We start from the raw sequence: 19624 nt of genomic DNA, 5'->3' as shown, positions 1-19624 counted from the left end.
CATTCTTGAAGACTGTCCCTTCAGCTCCTGTTGCTGCCGTAACATCTGACCACAAATCTCGCAGCTTAAAACTGCGCGAATGTATTATCTCCCAGTTCCGGAAGTTAGACGTCTGACACGGCCTCACTGGGCTAAAATCAAGGTGTCAGCAGGGCTGCGTTCCCTCTGGAGGCTCTGGGAAAGAATCCATTCCTTTGCCTTCTCCAGCTTCTAGAGGTCACCCACACTCCTTGGCTCGTGGTCACTTCCTCCGTCTTCAACGCCAGCAGCCCAGCAGCGTCCAATCCCTATCTGACTCTGCTTCTGTCCTCATATCTCTTTCTCTTACTCTGACCCTCCTGCCTCCCTCTTATAAGGGCCCTTGTGATTAGCTGGACTCATCCAGATAATCCAGAACAATCTCCCCATCTCGAGATCCTTAACTGAATCACCTCCACAAAGTCCCTTTTGCCATGTGAGGACACATATCTACAGTTCTTTAGGTGGAGGGATCATTATTCCGCCAGCCCCACAAACCTTGAGCAACTTACTGGGCATCTCTGGGCATCTCTTTCCTCATCAATGAAATGGTAATGATAATGATAATGGTGATGATGATGATGATGATGATAGTGATGGTGGTAGTGATGATGATGATGGTGGTGATGATGATAATGATAATGATGGTGATGATGATGATGGTGATGTTGGTGATGGTGATGATGATGATGGTGGTGATGATGATGATGATGGTGACGGTGATGATAACGATAATGATGGTGATGACAATGATGGTGATGATGATGGTGATGATGATGGTGGTGATGATGATGATGATGGTGATGGTGATGGTGATGATGATGGTGATGGTGGTGATGGTGGTGATGGTGTGATGATGATGATGATGGTGATGGTGGTGATGATGGTGATGGTGATGATGATGGTGATGGTGATGATGATGGTGATGGTGGTGATGATGGTGATGGTGTGATGATGATGATTATGGTGGTGGTGGTGGTGGTGTTGATGAGGACGATGGTACCCACTCCTACAGAGCTGTTGGGAGGATTAAATTGGTTCATAGTCACAGCTCATATGACCACACTAAGCACATAGTAAGTGCTACATATGTGAGTTCATCACATTTAAATGCGGGTCCCTTTGCTACAGGGAAGTTTCTGCACCTAGCTTGAGCTCTTTCCCCTCTGGGTAACTGGCTTGATCTAAAACATGATGTTTCTTCATGAACCTTCAATGAAAACCAGCGATCCTGCCATAGCATTTAAATAGCTCCATCTCCACAAAGGGCTGGACCATTTGTACAGGTGACGAACAGCGGGGTCTTGTAGCCCTGGTTTAGAAAAGGTCTAGTGAGGAGTAAACCGGTCCATCTCTCAGCGCGCCTCCGCCACCCCAGCCTTCTCCTTCCCTTGCACACCAAGCCCCTGTAGTCCCCAGGACCTTTGCACTGGCTGTCCTAGCTTCCTACACAGCCCTTCCCCCACCTCCAACACCACTCTTTTTACCTCCCAGCTGCTCTCCCCTCATCCTCCAGGATGCAGCCTAAACGGACTCCCTCAAAGAGAACACCCCCGAGCACCATCTGCAGCAGGAGCCCCATTTTCCAGAGGACACCCTATTTTTTTCTGTCAGGGGGCCATTCTGCATTCATCTGTTTGGTCACGGGTTGCCTCCGTGTCCAGCATGCTGGCCATGCCTGTCTCTGCTCACCCAGCACCCAGCACCATGCCCGGCAGCTGGTCAGCTCTCTAGCTGCTGGGTGGCGCATGAGGATCGAAGCCAGGGCCTCCAGCCGTCAGGCTTCAGCTGGCAAACACTTACTGGGCCACTCCCACTCCCAGGGGCCAGGCGTGAGGGCAGGGACTGCACACATCAGGATGAAGCAGCAGCACTGAGAGAGAAACCAATGGATCTTTAGGACCCCGCACGGTGTGAGCCTAAGGGAGCTGTTCTCAGCCACAGTGAGCATCCGGTAGCTTTTGTGCAGCCAGCACAGAGCACCGTCGCCTGCCACCCACTGGAGGCTCACGCCAACCCTGTGACCTCGGGAGGGCTAGGATTCCTGCCCCCATTTTAAAGATGCAGAAACTAAAGCCCAGAGAGGTTACCCAGACTGCCTAGGTCACACAGCTGGTGTATGGCCCAGCTCCTCAACCTTGGTGAGGAGGGCTGACCCTACCACCGTCCGGCAGAGAGACCATCCATCCTCCTTGGACGCCACATTAGCAGGGTAATCAGAAGTGTTTCTACAAGGTCAGGAGGGAGCATGTGCTAGGAGCCCCCATTACAGACGCAATGCTAGGGTTCCAGAATTTATCGAGAGCTTGGCCCTGCCCTGCATCCCCCACTGATGCACCCACTGAGATGGGAATGTGCTGCCCGACCTCAAGCTCTCCAAGCGAGCGAGAGCGGGCAAGGCAAGGGAGACACCAGGAGGCACTCTGGGGGCAAAGCCAAGCAGGGGTCTGGGCTCAGGGAGGGAGCAGGCGCGTGGGCCCATGCGGAAGAGCGGGGCTCGGATCTCTGGGACAAGCTTGACACAGCCAAGGGACAAAGTCGAAATTCAGGGGCATCAGCTCAAGCATGCACCTCGTATGCCTCGCTAAGTAACAAATCATGACTGTGTCTATTTTTACCTAATCTTCGCCATTCCCGGTGGTGAAAGAGCTGCGACAATTGAGGAAGTGCTGGGTGGACTTTTTTTTCTTCTTAATCAAAGTGCGAAACTTTCCTTTAAGATTCCAGCTTCTGAGAGAGCGCGCTGAGGGGGCCCATGGAGCCGCAGCCCCTCCGAGAACTGGTCCTCCACTCAGCCCTCCCGACGTGAGGCTGGGGGACGGCAGCCAGGTCCCCGTGGGCCCAGCGTCGGGGGCCCTGAGAGCCGTGTGTTGTGACATCCCCAGGGTGGGTCGGGCACGCTGTTAGGGCTCAGGGTTGGTTTTTCAGATCGCCCTTGAAGACTCTCGCCCAGAGTCCTTCTTTCATAATGCAGCTCGGAACATTCCCACAAACCGTCACGAAGTATTTTGGGCGACACATTTCTATAACTGTAAGCCTCTTTAAAACAATTTTTTTTTCAGTTTTGCCCTTTTGCAAAATAACTGTTTTTATACGGACTCAGAAGCTCTTTCAGAGTTAGTCTCGGCCGGCACTGCGCCTGCACGTGGCATTGAAGAGAAAGCGGGGACCAAGGGCTCAGTTCCTCTGCTCCCAACCCGGGGGTCTCGCTGCAGGGGGTGAGCCCACAGCCACAGAGCCACCTCCTCTCCTCGGAAGCTTCATGCTGAGCCTCCGAGGGAAGGACGCTGGAGCCTGTGTTAGCCCAGTTTCTCCTCTGTAACGGGGAAAGGCGTCACCATTTGAAAGCAAGCAGGAGAATAAGGCGTCGGACTGAAACACAGCCGGTGGGAGTCCCAGACACGGGGCTCGTCCAAAGCAGGCCCCTTGCACTACAAAAGCGGCCACGGTGACACGGTCAGCACTCCTCCCTCTGCGGAATCTGGACCCTGCGAGGCTCAGGGCCGTGCACTTAGTGTCAGTCTATTTTTGTAAAAACAAAACAGGTACACACGCCCAGGAGGGATCCTGGCAAACCAGCAGCGTGGACCACCCCTGGTTTGGAAATTTGAGGAGGGGGGAAGCTTCCTCTTTTTCGCTTTTACTACATTTCTCTGTCGTTTAAGTTTTTCGGCAATACCTGTATATTTCTTGTGTGCGTTTCTTACGTTTGTGTGTGTTTTCCCTTAAAAAAAACAATAAAGGGAAAATGTTATCGTACACCCAGTGCACACAAGATGCTGAATCGGATGCTGAATATCATGCAAAACCGAGAAGTGGTAGCAAAAGTAGCGATTACCGTTTACCGAGCGTTTACTCCGCGCCCAGCGCCTTCGTAAGCACTTTGTGTGCGTGGCCTCGTTTGATCCCTACACGGCTCTCGGAAGCGGGTGCTCCCGTTCTGCCCGTTTTACAGATGAGCAACGCGTGTGAAGCTGTTCCTCCGGAGTCACCAGCGTCCACGGCAGAGGGTGGGGGCAGGGTTTGAACTGGGGGACCCCCATCTCAACACTGTGATCCAGCAGACGTGCAGCGGGGAAGGACGCAGAGAGCGGGAAGACGGGTGAGAAGGGGGAGCTGAGGCCACGCCAGGAGCAGGAAGGTGTGAGGCGGCGGCCACGGTGAACCAGGGGTCTGGCCAATGACTGGATGTTGCCAAGGGGGAGGGAAGGAAACCAAGAGGAGGGGCGTTCAAGCCCTGGAGATGCATTTGGATGAAGGGGCGAGTTCCCGTGGTTACGCAGGGGCACCCACTGCAGCCACGGCTTTGAGATTCTCGGTTCTTTATGAGATAGTCCAATTTTTTGAAAACCACTCTTCTACATCTGTTTACACTTCACCCTGTCTATACAGGGATATCGAACAGACAAGGTTCAAGAAAGATTTCCTGTCGGGCCAGCCCAGTGGTGTAGCAGTTAAGTTCGTGTTCTCTACTTCAGTGGTCCTGGGTTCACTGGTTCGGATCCCGGCCACAGACATACGCACCACTTATCAAGCCATGCAGTGGCAGCATCCCACATATAAAGCAGAGGAAGATGGGCACGGATGTGAGCTCAGGGCCAGTCTTCCTCAGCAAAAAGAGGAGGATCGGCGGTAGATGTTAGCTCAGGGCTAATCTTCCTCATGAAAAAAAAAGAAAGAAAGAAAGATTTCCTTTAAGCCTTCAATAATTTGAGACAGGCCACAGAGCGAGGCAAGCTCTCTGCTGAGACCCGTGACAACCTAGCGCTGGAGACAGCACCAGCAGGGTATCAGATCTCAAGCCAGTGAGTGTCAGGAAGAAGGTTTTAAAGCACAGTTTGCGTGTCATAAAACTCAGGGACTCGAGTGACGGCCGCACGGAAGCAGTGTTCCGTAAACTCTTCAGAGAAAGTGACTCAGGAGGAGGTTTCCTTACAGGAGCAGGTTTTGAACACTTACAAATTTGGTTTGTTTGGGAAACAGATGTCATCCAGAAATTTGGTTTGAGAGTGTTTGATTCCATGTCATTGGTTTTCTTAGTGACTTTGTTTTTCCAACTGCAGTTCAGCAATCCAGGCATTTTTGAGGAACACAACTGCATGGCTGGCAAGAGATGGCATCACTGACTTTTCAAGGCCAGTGGATTGGGTTTGAAGAAGGGTTGCCACGTACAGTGGTGCAGTTTGTGCACTGCACAAAGCACATGACTTTCAAGTAGAACTAAAACTACAGGCTGTGTGCTGCCCAGTCTGAAGCAAAGGGCTCCTTTTTCTTTGAACAAAAGGCATAGCATTCAGCTTGCCACACCCTAGGCCTGCAGGTCTGCATTAGCCCAGAGGGGGTGTCTTTTTCTAACCCATCTTCCCAGTCAGGGCGCCTTTTTCCCTTCTCACACAAGACTGCCATGTAGGCCAGCTGGCCGTGGCTCTAGACTGGGAGAGCCAATGGAGTGAGGGAAGGTGCAAGTCTACCCATTGAGGAGCACCTCTGTGTCAAGGTCAGAAGCAGGCAGGGCAGCCCAAGGTGTGGTCTGATAAAGAGAAAGAAATGAGGCGCTTTTATGAGTTCAGTTTGCAGCGAGTGTGGAACTTTTGTGAGCCCCTCACTTTGAGGCTGGCCGCGGGCCCTTTGTTAAACATTGACCAAGACGGATGACAACACCAGCCTGAGGTTCCCTTCAAAGCTGCACCTGCAGTCCTGCATCTGTAAGGGACCACGGGGTTGAGGGGGACCCGCACGGGCAGGGCCTCCGCCTCCGGCCGGCACATTTTAGCTACACAGCCCTCGTGCCTGCTGGTCTCAAATCCCTTGGTCAAGAGCCGGTTGGGAAGGGAAGGGCCCCAGGAATTGCCCCAAAGGCAGAGCTGGGTGGATTCGAATCACATCCAGGTGTAAATGGCTGATGCTGGAGCCTCTGAGAGCGAGGTGTGACAGAGGGAGGGAGGCACCACCGGCTGCCCTAGCTGACGAAGGAGGGTCCTCCAGGGCAGAGCAGAGGGAGCGGGACACAGGGCGCCACACTGTGCCTGCCCCCCCGCGGGCTCAGCGCTGCCTGTCTTCCTCCGTTCGCTCCATTCCCGCACGCTGGCCTCTGCCGTGTGCGGCCGCCGAGCCAAGGCTGGGACGGTGGAAAGGAAGACGCCGACCTGTTCTCGGGGCTTCGTCTCTAAAGCCGTGTAAAACTAGCGGACGCCTGGGGGACGTCTGTGCTCTTAGCTGCATTACCTCAGTAATCCTCACGTCATCCCAGCCTAACTCGGAGACATCCCTTACAGGAATGTGTGACCTGTGAAATGTTGCCCACATATCGGGTATTGAGAGGAATAAAGAGGCTTCAAAGCTTGTGCTGTGTAACGATCACTGTTGGTTTGAACGGATCCAAACTACCCCTGAACAGAAGCTGGCCCCAGGGAGTTTGATGACCGAGAAGTCGGCTGTTCCTGAGTGCCTGGAGCTCCTGGCCAAAGGCCAAAGTGGGTCCACAGGAAAGCGGGTCCCAAGTGGGGCATGGACACAGGGGCAGCAGGTCCAAGCTAGCACGATGCAAAACCAGCCCCGCCACGGGGCTGAACTCGGGCTCCAGGGGAGACGGCCCCACTCAACGAGCGACGGGCGTGCCAAGCAGGCCCCCCGGGCTGTCCCCAGTGGACCCCACCCCAAGATCCCAGGACAGTCGGCAGAAGCTCAGAGACGCTGGTGTCGAAGAAAGACTCAGGGCAAGATCCTGCAGAGGATGCCGCCGAAGAGGGCGCTGGGTGAGCGTTTCACTCCCACCCACAAGTAGCAGTCCTGACAGGGGCGACAGTAGTAGTCATCGCAGACCGGTAGCGGTCACAGCAGTAAGAACGGTGACAGAGCAGTGACTGTCTAATTAGCAGCAGTCATTGCAGCAGTAAAAGCAGTTATGCAGCCAGTGGAAACAGTGGGAGTACTAACAGGAGCTGTAGAAGCAGCAAGAGTAGCAGAGACAGGAGCAGTATTGGCAGAGACAGTGGCAGCAGGAACAGAAGGAGGAGTAACGGAGGCCGTAGTAACAGGAGCTGCAGTAGTAGTAAGGGGAGAGGGCAGCAGCAGCAGTAACGGCGTTAGTACTCACAAGAGTAGAAACGGTAGAAGCAGTGATAGTAGCCATAGTACTACCAGTACTGGTACTAGTAGTTGTAGTAATAGTAGATGGCAATAGTAGGAATAGTATAGAAGTACTAGTAGTAATACTAGTACTAATATCACTGGTAGTAATAGTGTTAGCAGCAGTAGTACTAGTAGTACTAGTGATAATAGTACTCATAGTAATAGTGATAGTAGTAGCCATAGAAATAGTGGGAGCAGTACTAGTAGTAATAGTGAGCGTAGTACTGGTAGCAATAGCAATAGTAGCTGTGGTAGTAAAAGTAATGGTAATACTAGTAGTAGTAGTAAAAGTAGTAGCAACAGTGATAGTAGTAGCGGTGGTAATAGTCATGGTAGTACTAGTGGTAGTAGTAATAGTAGTAGTAGCAACAGTGGTAGTAGTAATGGTGGTAATAGTCATGGTAGTACTAGTGGTAGTAGTAATAGTAGTAGTAGCAACAGTGGTAGTAGTAGTGGTGGTAATGGGAATGGTAGTACCAGTGGTAGTAGCGCTGGTAGTGCTAGTCGTAATAGCAGTAGTAGCGATGGTAGTGCTAACCCTCTTAGAAGCAACAATCACAGCCAGAGGAGGAGCTCGCCTGCGCCAGGGGCTGTGCTAAGGGTCTTCTGTGTTAATCCATTTAATCCTCATGACACTATGTGAGAGGTACTTGCCCTGCTCTCATTACACAGATAAGGAAACTGAGGCACAGGCATGTTAAGTAACTCACCCAAGGTCACCCAAAAAGCGTCAGGGGCCGGAACGTGAACCCACACCTGCACGTTCTTAACCGGTGACCACCCCTGAGCCGGGGGACCACAGACCTTCCCGGGACCGTGGGGGGCGGTGCTGAAGCCATCCGGGCGTAACCCCTGCATGCGTGCCCACCTGCCGCGGGCCCGGCATCACCCGGGCCCAGCGCCCCAGCCTCGGGAAGCTTGTGCTTGGTGGGAGACAGGCTGGACAACAGCACGAATCCTCAGAGAGTGCGAGGGGCTGAGGGGTACGGAGGGCCCTGAGGGCGGGCCTCCCAGTGCGCGAGGCCAGGGCAGGTCCCCGCAGGAGGGGACGTCTGAGCCGAGATCTGCCTGACGCAGGGGCGGCCACGTGCAGTTCCAGGGGCAGAGCCCTCCTGGCCGAGGAAGCAGCTGGTGCCAGCACTGCGAGGCCGGAGGAAGCCTGGCAAGCTCAGGGCAGAGTGCGATGGGGGAGGTGGCCCAAGCCCTTCCCACAGCCCTGGAGAGGAAAGCTTTCCCATTAAAATGCTTTTGAAAAAATACACAAAAAACAAAAACACCATTCATAACCTCACCGCTTTTATAATTACATAAAGCTGTGAAAATGCCCCATCTGCCCTTCTGTTCCCCAGTCAAAGCTGGAGAATTAATTGGCAGAGAAAGCAGGCTTTCAAAGAGTATAAACCATTTGCGTCGATGTGAGATGCCCCAGATGTCCGTCTGCCTCGCTCTCTTGAAGGCTTGGACCGTCCCCTCCTTGGCAGCTCCCAGCTGGCCCGTCTCTGGCAGCACAACAAACCGCCAGGGCCCGAGAGCACACGCAACAAGAAGGTTAGAACTGTGCATAAACGGAGATTAATAGGCTCTGAGCAAACGTGGAGGTCCTTCCTCCTGAGTGCAGGGCAAGGGCTCGGGCACCTGGTCTTCAGGTCACACATGTGGATCTGAGGCTTTTTGTCTTCATTTTGGTTTTCTCAGCTACGTTTTGAGAAGGTGGGAATTTCTTGACCCCTGACTTCCAGCTTTACAGTGTTGGCACAGTGACAAATGAGCCCCAATACGAAAAGGAAGGTGATCGCTGGAGCCAGGAGGAGCCAGAGCGACTTAGCGAAAATTGCGGAACCACACAGAGCAGAAGACCCCAAGGACACTCAGAATGACCCCGGGATGACACGAGCCCCTCTAGCAAGGGATCCACTGCTCTATCACAGGAAAGAGCTGCTTTCAGGACGAGGTGGAAATGGGTTTGATAGCACGGTGAAAAGTCAGTTCTAAGGGTGGATTTCAGCATGGCCGAGGGCCAGATTCCAACCACAAAGGCAAAGAAAACCCAAAAGTCATGAAATGACCCAGCCAGGGAAGATGCCATGGGGCAGCAGAAACTCTCCTATTTTAGGTAATTTCTTAAAAGAGCAGAAGTAATTATGGGCTGTCCCCTCCTCAGAGGTGTGAGGTCTCTCTTCTCACCTTCTCATATCTGGTTCCTGTCCTCACCTCGTTTCTCTCTCTCCCCCCTGCCGAATAATCATTACGATGCAGCTAAAACCAAACGCTCTTTCTGATGTCTCTTTTGTCAAATTCCACTGAACCTCACTCACTCATTCCGAAAAAATGTCTAGATACTTTATTCTGATTCTATTTTATGTCATTTTTGAAACATAAACCCCTCGACAGAGTACTGTGTAATACATAAGAGAAACTCAGACATAATTTTTAAAGAAGCGTGTGGTTCTTGAACCTCAGTCTCTGGTGCAGAGAGCCGACGGCCGCGGCATCACAGCGAATGCGCCTGTGGGGCAGGGTGTGTGGGAGGTGAGATTAAAGCTGAGGTGAATCTTGGGTCCTAACCAGGACCCCGGGGCCCACCCATCTGTCACCATCGTGTTTTCTTCCCCACTGAAGTATTTGCTTTCGATCTTCCATGCATCGTAGGACAAGTCCACCTTAGAAACTGTCTTTCTTCTTTTAAGACCCACTCAAAACTTCCAGCATAATTTCCCATCAAGCCGTAAGAAGGCTAGTTCACACGCTCGCTACTCAAAGCGTGGTCCGCAGCCAGCACCCTCGGGGTCCCTGGGAGCTGGTAAGAAATGCACACTCTCGGGCCCACGCCCCACAGGGCGAGGAGCATCGCTGGACTCTGCAGTTGACTCGTCCTCTCGCACAACGACAGTTTCTGGAACTCATGTGACTCCCGAAGTGCCTGTCTGTTTCCTGGGGAGGAGAAAAAGTAGAAGATGCTGCGCCTGCTCCCAGTGCCCACCACCCAGGGGAGGCCAGAGCACCCAACCCTGAAACATCGACCAGCCGCCCCAGCCAGCCCCTGCTGAAGTGCCAGAGAGGCAGAAGCAAAGGGCCCCCCGTGCCCGGGCTCCCCGGACCGCCACGACCCGGCAGCACAACCGCCTCTGGTTAGGGTAGAAGACAAAACAGACACCCCGTTTGAAGCGACATAACTGCTTCCAGGAAGCCCTTGTGTGCCCAGCCCCCCAAGACTGGATCAGCCCCCACTCCTGAAGCCGGTGATCTCAGCCTGACTCCACATTGGCATCATCTGAGGAGACTGTTTCAACACGGATGCACAGGGCCCTCCCCTTGTTAGTAGAATTGGGGTCTCTCGAGGTGGGTCCCCACATCCGTATCTTAGCAGCTTCCAGGTGGGTCTACTGTGCAGCCAGGGCTGGGCGCCTCTGCACACACCTCGCTCACACCGTCTCCAGTTTACACCTGCTCTGTCCTCCGTGGACACGTCCCACCCCACCAGGTTGGACAGCCCCACTGTTGTCCCATGGCACCCAGTTCTTAGCCACTTAATATGATTTTCTAGTAATCTACCGCCCCACTAGACGGAGCTCCTGGAGGGCGAGGGCTGTGTCTGGTTTGCTGTGTGTTCCTAGCACTCAGCACGTAGATGTTCTCGTTACATGCGTGTGGAATTGAAATCAACAGCCAGGTGTGAGTGCAAGCGCCTGGTGCCACTCCACGCTTCTTCACTGCCTTGCCCAGTCCCCATGATGCCCGGCCTGCTCCTCCACCCCTTTGCTCTTGTCTGCCCACAGCTGGCACCCTAGACCCTTAGCAGGGCCATCCCTACCTCCCTTGCCCAAGGCAGGTGCCCCAGCCCAGGCTTCTGAGGTCTCAGCCTTAGTGCCTGGACTATTCATCAGGTTGACCTGGGGCACCAGCTGAGACCTGGGCATCAGGTTGACCTGGGGCACCAGCTGAGACCTGGCCATCACGTTGACCTTGGGCACCAGCTGAGACCTGGCCATCAGGTTGACCTTGGGCACCAGCTGAGACCTTGGCCATCAGGTTGACCTTGGGCACCTGGGTTTCCGTCTACCTTGTTTCTGAGCCTTTTCTCCCCAGCTGGTGCTCCAATTAATGATGACTTGAGTTCCTTTCTTACTTGTTACATCTAACCCCCTTGTCTGGGGCCCTGATTTCTTCTTCTTAACTATCCCAAGGCTCCCCACTCACATGCAGCTGCAGCTGTCCCCTGGTGTTCTAGAACCCAGCTCCTACTATCAGAGCTTCCTGCGCTGACCAGCTGCCAGCACCCACACTCTTGCTTCCCCTGTTCCCCAATTCCTTTCAGCTTTGCTGCCTGTGACTGTCAGGACCCTCCTGATTTCCCCTTGATGGGCTGCCCTTTGGCCTGTGATGATCTTCCCCGCAAAGACTCTGGCCTCCTGCCTGAGTTTCCCCTGTTCCCCACCACTGCAGCTGTGTCTGGGTTCCCCCCGCCCCCGCACCCTGAAACCCATACTTAATATCCCACTCTTAAGCTCAACAATGTTTGTTGACGGATGACACAACAGATGGATGGATAAATGGTGGATGGAAGGATGGATGGATGGATAATGATGGCTGGGGGGGGGGTGGATGGATGGATAATGATGGATGGGTGGATGATCAGGCGGATGGATTGTTAGAAAAGTGGAGGAGGAGTGGAGGATGGATAGAAAGACAAGTGAATAGATTGGTGGATGGATGGATGGATGGGTGGATAGATGGATCGATGGATAGATGGATGGATAGATGATGGATAGATCGATAGATAGATCGATAGATAGATCGATAGACAGATAGATGGGGTAAATCAGTTGAACTATCTCAATCCTGAAAGTCCAACATACCTGTAGCAGAGCTTACTGGATCAACTCAAAGGGACATCTAGAAAGCTTACCAACGTGTCTAGAACCATGGTCTACAGAGAAGAATGAAAGATGGCCCCTGCCCTCACGACACTTAAAGTCTAGAGTAGGTGGGCCCCAGCCTTCCATGGGAACTGGATGGACAGGCCACAGCCGAGCTGAACACCCCCCTGGCCGCAGCTAGCGCTTCCTTGCAGGTCAAACTCACTGCCAGGATGGGTTCCTTCTCTGTAAAATGGGGATGTTATTCATTGCACCTGCCTATGTCAGTGTCCTGTGGCTTCTGCAGAAAAGGACCACAAACTTGGTGGCTTGTAACAGAAACTTATTCTCTTACAGTTCTGAAAGCCGGCAGTCTGAAATCCATTTTGCTGGGCCAAAATTAAGACGTCGGCAGGGCCAGGCTTCCCCTGGTGGCCCAGGGGGAGAATCCATGTCCTCGCCTCTCCCAGTTTCTGACACTGTTCTCTTTTCTTGGCTGGTGGCCTCGTCACTCCAGTCTCTGCCTCCGTGGCCACATGGCTTTTACCTCTTCTCTGTGTCAAATCTGCCTCCCGCTCCCTCTTGGAAGGACATTTGTGATTGCGTGTAGGGCCCACCCAGATAACCCAACATACTCTCCCTGTCTCAAAAGCCTTAATTTAATCACGTCTGCAAAGTCCTTTTTTGGCCATGTAAGGTAACGGTCAGAGGCTCTGGGGGTTAGGACGTGGGTGTCTTTGAGGGGCAGCTATTCAGCCTCCCACACCACCCCACCCGCTCAGGGTAGGTTAAGTCTCGCCTGGTACATAGCAACCACTCCATAAATACTGGCTGTCTCAATGATCACAAGTGTTCAACATTGTCCTCGGGGTGCTTGTGAACCTACAAGGAGAAAAAAGAAATTGCTGTTTGTTCTGTGCGTCTAGAAAATAGACTTGCGGCTGGCTCACGCGTTTGTTTGGAACTCAGATGCAGCTGCTGTCTGGCTGGCTGACTCTCCACTTCTCTGCGGCCACAGACCCTGTGGCCACTTCCCTGAAAAGGGTCAGTCAACACAACTCACTGAGAAACCTCACTTGGAGGAACGACTGTCCCAGTGTCGGAGGACAGACAAAGCTGAAGGCCACCAGTCACTGGGGGGTTACTGAAAGTCAAGAGAATCTGAACCAGCAAATACCAAGAAGGAGGAAAGGAACCCACTTCCAAGCAAGCTGCTGGACGCCAGAGATGCGTCATCTCGTGCCAAGACCCGGAGCCTTCCCAGGATGAGGCACTTGAGCCACAGATGAAAATGCCATCTGGTTTCTGCCCTATGTATGACCTAAAAAAAAAATCACTTTGAGAGATGTAGGTGGGGGTAGAGAAGAGGATAAGGAAGCCTTCTGGGCTGGGAAAATTGCATGTGTTTTACAAAGTATTTTTGGTCATTTTAGAGCAACCTCATTAACCCCTCTGAGCCTGGAAGAAATTTACTTTCTTTTCAGATTCAAATGAATCCCAGTGAAGGATGCATCCCTGGGAAGTTTTAATAGGGCCTGGATATTAGCGATGATAGTAAGTTTCTTTGGTGTGATGACAGCAAGGGGGTTCTGAAGAAGGAAGTCTTCATTCTTAGTAGACACCCCGAACATATTTGTGTGTGGTCTGTCAACACACCTGCAACTTACTTTTAAATGGATCAACAAATATATAAACACAGATATACAAAGCAAATATGGGGAAATGGGGACAGCTGTTGAGTGTGGGTAGTGGGTAAATATTGGCATCCATCACTCTCAACTTCTCAGTATGTTTGAAAAGTTTCGTAATAAAAAGTTGTGGGGGTGAGGAGAAAAGAAAGAGGGTTAAAGGAAGCTGAGAGTTCTCCTGATCATTTTTCCAAGACTCAACCTGATGCGCACGGGGACCGTCTGAGGCTGAGGGGAAGCTCCAGAGACCAGAGGCTTCGTTCCCATAGGGCTGCTGGGGTACGGATGAAAGAGGGGGTAGGCAACGGGAGAGACAGCCCTGGCAGAGGTGCTTTCTCGGCTTTGGGACATTAGCAGAACCAGAGCCAAAATGCCCGTGGCACGGTGGGGAGCTGGGCACGTGCTGGTGAATCGCTGGACACCGCTCAGTAAATCAGACGCCAGCCGAGGACCAAGCTAAGGTTGGTCAGCAGCGGGGGTGAGGGTCACAGAAGCAGCTGCTCTGAGTCTGCAATGTTTGGGGGTCTACTCTGTGCATTTTAACACAGAAGGATCAGGGACCTGGACATCCGGAGGAGACAGCCCCACAAGGCTCATGGAGTCACGGTCTTTTTGGCTGCAGTGGATAGAGAGGCCGACCACCCTCGGCCTCCCTCCCATCTCTATAATTAGTCTAACCAATCTCTCAATCCCGTCCCTCCAGAAAGATTGGTGGGGGACCGGGCACGTGACCCAGTTCTGCCAATGAAATGTAGGACAAGGTGCACCAGGGGGTTTCTGGGAAAAGTCTCCTCACGTCCAGGAGAGTGCCATGGGAAAGATGGTCTCTCTTCTTCCTCTGGATCCTGTCACCTGAATGGGATGCCTGGGACCGCTGCCACCATCTTGTCACCAACCCAAGGACAAAGGCAACATCAGGGTGAGCAGAGCAGGGAGACAGAGCAGACGTGGGTCCTTGAAGACTTCTCTGAGCCATGGGACCAGCCAACCCCGAAGGCTGCCCATAACTTCCTGTTACATGAAATGATAACTGTCCTTATTCCGTAGTCTGTTGGAGTCCATTTCTGTTCCTGACACGAGACCAGGAAGCTGGACCAGGGCTAGTCCACACGGCGCCTTTTCCTGAGTCAGGAAAGATCCCCCTTCCTCCAGGAGGACACGCAGCTTGGGGAGCAGGATGCAGCTGGCTTTCCAGCCCGACTTGCCCCCAACTCTGGGAACCCCCACCCAGTGAATATGCGACACGCGGTTGTAGAGGACACGTGACAAAACCCCCGAGTCCCACCTGCCAGGCTGGTCCATCTGCAGGAGAGGAGAGCTCATGCCCTCCATTTCTGGGCAATTCTGACCTTTGAGAAGTTCAGGGTGGTGCCAAGGGGTGGGTGTAGCCCCATCCTGCAACTCCATCGGCCCTTCATGGACACTCGGTCTTGAACAGTTCACATTTCCTAGATTCTTGTTCAAAGCGCTATTTCAGGGCACCATCAAGCCCCACCCCACTTCCTTCCCAACCAGAGTGGCCCCTGAGAACCCCTTGATGGAGATCCTGGAGAGGCGGCTGCGGCCCGAGCATCTCCGAAGATGCTCCCCCTTCCGTCTGCCCTCCTCCAGACCCGAGGGCGCTGGGGGAAGAGAAGGGTGCCCGGCTCACGGTCTCTAGAAGACCTGCCTGCTCTCGGCTTAGCTGAGGACCCAAAGGTGGGTGGATACGTGTTTCCCACGAAACGTCCTCAGGAGCCAGATGTTTCCAGACTGGATCCAAGACTCCGCCCCATCGACCTCCCACAGGCCTTGGGCTCAATGACCTGGGAAGTGAGGGGGCGTTGGTGGAGCCCATGGGATGTGGGACGGGATGGAGTCCAAGGTCCAGGAGCGTATTTTGGTCTTGACCCCTGGGGCTCCATGCAAGAGGTGACCAGGGCTCGACTTCTGTTTCTCATCCTAAAAGGACACAGAGTCAGCTTCCTCTTCCAACACTCAGTGAATTCCACTGCTGGAGCACGCTGGGCCGAGGGCCCTGCTCAGGCTTCCGGAAGTTCCAGAGTTGGACCAGGCAGCAGTGGCAGCCAGGACGATCCAGCTGCCTTGACGAGCACACTCGCCGGCCGCCTTCTTTAGCCACAAACCTTCGCTGACCTTCTCCCAGCTCCAGGAGCCAGGGCATTCCACAGAGGCGGCTTAGTGTGGTGGTCAAAGATGAGAGTTTGGAGTCAGCTGGATCTAAGTTCAAGTATCAGCTGTGCCTGTTCCCAGCTGTGTGACCTTTGGCAAGTGACTTCACCTCTCTGGTCCTATTTTCCTGTCTACAAAATGGGGCTGTCAACAGTAGCTCCCTTTTGGGGCTTTTGGCAGGATTTAACACACGTGAAGCAGTTAACCCACTCCCCGGCACGTAGTAAGCACCAGTAAATGTGTCGAATTATTGGTAAGAATTCATGGCACTTTACAGTTTGCAAAGCTCTTAGGTGGCTGTTATCTCGCCGCTCTAGAGAACTGTTGCTGTGGCCTAAAAGGCAGAGCAAAGCCATGCTGCAGCAGGAGTTCCGCTGAGCCGGCCCCATCTGCCTTGCCACCACCCTCCCGCTTTCCCGCTGCCTTAAAATCGTGGACTCGGCAGCGCACGTCCTGAGGGGCCGGTCGTCGGCCCCCGTTGAGTCTCGATGTTGATACAAACTTGCTGGATGACCTGGGGCAAGTTGCTTCCCCTTTCTGTTCCCGGTTTCTTCATCTGAAAAGGTAAAATCTGGACCATCTCCAGGGGCCCTTTCCCTTCAAGCTGCAGATATTTTTCTGGCAGGTCCGATGCCTGTGGCCTTGATTATGTTTTTAACACACTGTGTGACCCCTCTGTGCCAGACATAGGCCTGGTACTTGCAGCACGTTCTTTCTAATCCTCACAGCAAACCTTGGGAGGTAAGCCATATTATCCCCATTGTACAGGTGGGGAAACTGAGGCTCGGAGAGGGGAAGGGACTTCTACAAGGCCACACGACGAGTGGTAGATGGGATTTGAACCTGTGTCGGTCAAACTCAGCCTTTTATCACAAGGTTGCCTTCCGGCAATGCCTCCGCGGCCAGTTCAACTTCTCCGTAAGTGACCAGACTTTCCCCTCGGCAGATAAACTTAGGATTTTACGACGCTGGTGAGACAAGGAAGACCAGACCCGAGGGTGGAAACCACAGTCCAGAATCTCCCACAGGAAGGAGCCTCTGGGAGTCCAGCACGACTTGTTCCATAACACCCACTGCACACCTGTCCCGTGTGTCCTGTGCCAGGTGTGCAGTGACAAGAGGCCGCAAGACCCAGCCCAGCCCTGGGAGGCTCGCTGCCCAGCGACTCGCCCTGAGTCATCACACAGCTGCAACACGGCGTGATAAGAGCCTGAGGAAAGGCTTACGGGAAAATCCAGAGAGCTTCATTCAGGTCTGGCTTTCCACTGCGGCTTCCTTGAGAATTCTCCCCCTGAGGCCGTGAGCACATCTGAGCCCCACTCGGGGGAGTGTCGATGCCTCGCTCACTTCCGCATCGCCAGATCCTGAAACAACGCCTGGCGTGGAACAGGGGCTCCATAAACGTGTTCTTCGTTAGCCAGTGAATAAGAGGATGAGTAAGCGGGTGAGGGAGTCGATGGGGCACCACTTGAGTCTGGAGCATGTGCTTTACTGCAGGAGCCCCGTGGTGGAGCCCGTGGTGTGTTTTATTGCCAGCAATCTTTACTCACAGACTGCAGGCGCACTTGTCAGTCACTGCAAATTCCCTGAGAAACACCTAGAACCAATTTTTCCACCTCTCCGGCCTCAGTAGATCCAAGCATTTTATATTCTACAGAGAAATCTGAATTCCCTCCCCCCAGGGGTCTACAAGGCCAGTGATGCGCTCGAACAAGTTTGGACCAGCCCAATGGGACCAGCCAAGTGCGTGCATCTCTCCCCAGCTCCACACATTGGCTGCTCACAGCCCAATGGGACCAGCCAAGTGCGTGCATCTCTCCCCAGCTCCGCACGTTGGCTGCTCACAGCCCAATGGGACCAGCCAAGTGCGTGCATCTCTCCCCAGCTCCGCACGTTGGCTGCTCACAGCCCAATGGGACCAGCCAAGTGCGTGCATCTCTCCCCAGCTCCGCACGTTGGCTGCTCACAGCCCAATGGGACCAGCCAAGTGCGTGCATCTCTCCCCAGCTCCGCACGTTGGTCGCTTACCCAGGCCGTGGTGGGAGCATTTGCACCGTGGAAACTGGCAAACACGTTTTTTTCTGGAGAGCCGGTTGTTCAATTTCTACCAGCATTTGTACTTGAAAAGGCCCGGCTTTCTTTGAAGTATCTGGTCTGATCTTTAAAATGTCTGTGTATTTTGCAATTCCTTCACAAAACATTATTTTTGGTTTTAACAAAACACTTTAATGACCAGTTATCTGTCTTGATCCCCTCCTCCCAAGTCTTTTATTAACATGAATGCTCTGAGAAGGCTGCCATGGTTAGCCTGTGGCTTGACACCTCACCTGCAACTGGGTTTTCCAGTTTAAAAACAGCATCGGAAGGGAGGGGGAGATAGGTGGGGCAGAGAGGATGCTGGGGTGGTGACCCTTCTGCGTAAGATGCTAGAATGGTGGGTACATCTCATTATGTGTTTGACCCAACCCATAAAACGTGCAACGCCGAGAGTGAGCCCTCATGTCAACTACGGACTCTGGGTGACGATGACACGTCAACATAGGTTCATCAGTTGTAACAAACGGACCATCTGGGGGGGATGTTGATAGTTGGGGAGGCTGCGGGGGAGGTCAAGATGTGTCCGAGAACTCTCTGTACTTCCCAACCAATCTTGCTATGAACCTAAAATTGCTCTAAAAGTAAACCCAATTTTTTTAAAAAAAATTTTTAGAAGAGCATTGCATGATTTCTAGGTCCTTCCAGATCTAACAGTCCATAGGGTTTGGCTCCTTTCTTTAATTAGCACCAGTGAGAGTAGGATTTCCTTGTACTGGTTGTGGGGGAAAAAAAACTGTGGCTGACACAGGTGCGGGCCCATTCGCCGTCAGATGACTCCCCGTGTGGTCGGAGTTGGGGAAGACAAGCCGAGGGGAGGGGGGGTTCTTCCAGCGGTTGTTTCTCCAAGTGTCTTTAGCCGCCTGCATCAGGAGCGCCTGCTGAGTTTACGAAAATGCAGACCCCAGGGCCCTGAGACCTTCGGGGTTGGAGTCCCTTGGGATGAGGCCCCTAACAAGCCCCTCATCAAGATCTCTGCTTGCAGGGGACCATTCCACAGCCCAGCGGTCTGGGGGGGTGGGGGGGTGAGGAGGGCCGTCCCCAGAGCAGCAGGAGAGTGGGGACGTTGGGTGCTGTCCATCCCAACTAACAGTGAAAGTGCCCACTTCTGACTCAGACAGCCCAGGGGGCCACATACCCCAACCACCTACTGTGTCCTCGTCCACATCTTTGAGCCTCTGTGTGCTCCGCTGTAAAATGGGGATGGGGTTTAGCAGAGAGTTAAACTAGACATGCCCAAGCCCTCAGAATATGAGGGGGCTTGGAAGCACCCCGAGCCTCCTCGCACTTGTGGGGCCTCTCACTTTCCACCCACTACTCCCCGTTTGAGTCTCATGCCAGCCTGAAACAGAGTTAGGGAGGTGCTTTACCTCGGTCAACAGAGGTGGAACGGGGGCCTGGAGGCCTTGAGAGGCTGGGCCAGCTGCTGGCAGGGACAGAGTCAGTTCCCTTTTCCCAGTGGGCCGAGAGCGACCCTCGCCACGTGACTCCTCTCCGCACCCAGCTGCCTCCCACGGAAACTGAGATGCAGTGGGGGGGCCTTCCCTCGCCCTCCTGAAGGACCTTCCCAGTATTAAGAACATTATTCACCCCTAGCCACTCACCCTGAGGGGCTTCCCGCATGGGAACAACACCAGGGCCCTCGGAGAGAGGAACTCTCGCTGT

The sequence above is a fragment of the Equus caballus genome, chromosome 3, assembly GCF_041296265.1.
Source record: "Equus caballus isolate H_3958 breed thoroughbred chromosome 3, TB-T2T, whole genome shotgun sequence".
Taxonomy (NCBI): domain Eukaryota; kingdom Metazoa; phylum Chordata; class Mammalia; order Perissodactyla; family Equidae; genus Equus; species Equus caballus.
This window is presented reverse-complemented; position numbering follows the sequence as displayed.